Genomic DNA, 3,548 nt, shown 5'->3' with positions numbered 1-3,548 from the left:
CGGCCCCGCGCGTTCCACCAGCCGGGCTGGGTGCTCGCTGCCCGCTGCCTTTTAGTGCCGTTCTCCCTCTAACCGTTTCACTCCTGCCCAGGCAGGCTGACAGAGCACGTGTTTTTTCTGCTGATAATGTTCATTCTGATGTTAACGAGGATGGTAATAACTGATTCTGTGGAATGATCATTTCTTACTTGAGTGCAGTGCTTGAATAGGCTGCTTTTTACTAAGAAATAGTCTTGTTAGAGCTATAAACATGTGAAACATGCTTGTCCATATGTGACCATATGGTTATTTTTCTACCCCTTCTCCGTTGGTTGATGTCTCAGAAAGTCATTTCCAAGGTCTTCCCCCCTCCCCACAAGCTGGATTAGCTGCAAATACCACATAAACCACATTAAAGATCAGATTCCTACTTTGTCTCACAAGGATACTATTGACAATAAAGGAAATGTTACTTCAAGCTAATTACAGTGTCAAGTACCTGATACTCATTCTCTAATGTTCAGGACAAGAGCAATGAGCACAATTTGAAAGACAAGCGGTTCCGTCTGAACATTAGGAAATACTTTTTTTTACTGTGAGAGTCACTGAGTACTGGCACAGGTTGCCCAGAGAGACTGTGGAGTCTCCATCCTTGGACATATTCCAAAGCCATCTGGACATGGTCCTGGGCAAACTCTTCTAGGTGGCCCTGCTTAAGCAGTGGGGGTGGACCAGGTGACCTCCAGAGGTGCCTTCCAACCTCAGGCATTCTGTGATTCTGTAAAGTAATAAGTAGGAATTGGAGTGAAATAGTTGGACACAGAGCATAATATTGAATCAAAGATAATACAGACAAACTGCAGCTCGTTCTGTTCATAATTAAGCCTCTTATCTGGCTGGAGTTCTCATCTTGTAGCTTGGGAATTTGGACTGCAATAAAAAAAACATTTCTACTTAGTAAGAATTAGCACATAATTTCCTAAGTTTGCTATTGCGGAGGGAGGGATCCTTTGTAAAGTAGCAAAATAAAAAGATGCAAGGTGTTTGATTTTTTTATAAAAGGGGTTTGCTTTTTTATATACATTAATAGTGGTGCATATAGAGCTTTGCTAGCTTCCACCACTTATCCTGTGTGTATATAATTTTCTATACTACAAATTTGAAATAGTAACCTTTTAGTGCAGATTTACTACTAAAAACTATAACCACTTACTGTGGGCAGAATTTAAGCGACTATTTTTCATTAAATCATAAAATTTACAATGTGCAAGTACTCATAGTGCGTGGGTGGGTATCTCTCCAGAAAATCAACAGTCCAGAACATTTTCTTCATAACTTGCAAACTTCTGTGGATGGAACAAAGAAAAAAAATAGCTGCACTGCTACCACATGCTGCTCACTGAAAATTATTTAACTCTTTGATAGCAGTTAGTTTCTTTTTAGCCATTACCAGCCCTTTAATAGATGTTATTTTCAAACCCTGAGTCTTGTTTGGATGAAATATATTCCTTTGTTTTAGTACCGGTTACCGTTGGTGATCTGGGACTGCAGTGTAGCCTGGCAGTTCAGAAACGTGGAGTATTCTAAAAAAAAGTTTTGGACAATGTCATGTGTTTTCATATTTAATTTGCTCTACCAGAAGTTGTCAACCTTATGGCTTAGGAAAAAAACGTCCTGAATGCTTTCTAACATCATAAATTTATAAATCTTGTCACCTTTAGCTAAAGTGATGTTGGCTTTGTATACTGCAATGCAGTGCTATTTAGAAGCACGAAAAAGGTCTAGGGTAAAACCTAGGCTCCACTCATGGCAGGTTTAAAACTCCTCTTGACTTAATGTAGCCAGAGACTCCCCCTCCAGGGCCTGTACCTGGGGGCTGGGCATTGGGATTTTTTGCATTATTACCAAAGTTTTATTAAAAATAATGTGTAATTAACATGCAAGATTGAAGAGATTCTTTCAGTCCATTAATTCATCCTTTTTTCTCACACTGATGGGAAGTTATACATCATCCTGCCTGACATAATTTAAAATAAGACATTTCTAAAAGAAACCTATCTTCAATCAAAATACTGCCTTCAAGATTTGAAAGAAAGGACTTGTGATAGTGATATGTCCACCCTAAATGTTCTGATGGGGCTGGGACCCTCTGGATTGTAGGCAGATTGCCCCCATTTGTAGTGAATTGTATGAGTGTTCATTTCACTCATTTTGGAGGCTAAAAAAAAAATCTGTGTCTTACAGCCATGAAAATTTCATGCTTCTTGCTGTATCTTGTCTCAATGGATTTCGCAACATACTGTGGTTAAAACACTGGTATAAAAAGGGGAGGTGTTAGAAGGCAAAACCAGATGCCATCAAACCCCGTGCCAGATGGTACATGAACTGAAGGGAAGGTATGCTCTCCTCCCATCTCCAGCACTGACTTCTTCAGTTATCCAGTAAAACTGTGGCTGTGGTATTCTGCACCTTAGTGCCATCCTGAACTGTAATTGCTGCTGTGACGCAGGACTTGTGACATAATGACACAAAATATGGAGACTTTTAGTTCTTACTAGGTCACATCAGTACCCGCCCCTGAGCTTTGTTTCCCTTGGACACTCTGAAGCTCAACTCTAATAACTGACCGAAATCGGTACACCTAGGAAGGAGGCCAGGTTAATCAAACCTGGTCTTTGGGACGTTCCTCTGCACTGATAGAAACAAACTCCTTTTTCTTCACCACAGCACTTGTGCATTTCCCCACCCCCTATTTTTTCTCCCTTTCTATCATTTCCTACCTCCCCTTCTGCTTGCTACATCCCTGCAGCAACCCCCTGCTCACACCCTCCCTGTGTGTGAAACTGTGAATATGTTTTAATTTGAGTACAGCGTAGGTACAGTAAGTAGTCTCTGCAAGTTATCCCTCTTGGTTGAAATGACAACCCTCCTCTAATGCTTTCCCCCTAATTCTGTTTGTGGTTTTATTTTTTTCCTGTAAAGTCTTTTCTGTTCTGTTCCTCAGTTCCATCTGCTTCAGCACTACACACCAATCCTGCCTTTATGTCCCGCTTAAAATAAATAAAAGAGTAGACATTAATGCATTAAAAAAAAAAACATTGACAAAATTAGGGTTCCACATTTGGGTTACCAAAAATAGCTCCCACTTTCCAAACAGAATTCCTACCTTGTCTGAGACTGAGCCCAGGACAGCTCTGGTGAGAAGGATGTGTTTGAGAAAAATAGTATTATTCTGAAAAGTAGAATAGGAATTGTAAGCGTGATTTTGTAATGAATTAGTAATACTAAGTCCTGTTGCTTTGCCCTCGTTCAAGCTAAGTATTACTTCCCTTGGTTTTCTCTATGGCTGGTTTGTTACTGAGAGTAAATATTATGCTATTAGCAGGAATTGTTCAAACATGCACCAGTAATCCTGTGTAGCTTTAAACAGGCATGGATTAAGGTAGTACACAGTACAAGCTGGGACTGTAAAACAGATTTTTACCTCTGGCAGTAACCAGGCAGTATTAGCAGGAGGGTGGTAGTTTATTTAGGTGGAACTTCACCAGCTAATATAACTTGTGATGATT

Source organism: Aptenodytes forsteri, unplaced genomic scaffold (assembly GCF_000699145.1).
Source record: "Aptenodytes forsteri isolate BGI_AS27 unplaced genomic scaffold, ASM69914v1 Scaffold299, whole genome shotgun sequence".
Lineage (NCBI taxonomy): Eukaryota > Metazoa > Chordata > Aves > Sphenisciformes > Spheniscidae > Aptenodytes > Aptenodytes forsteri.
Note: the sequence above shows the minus strand (reverse complement) of the source record.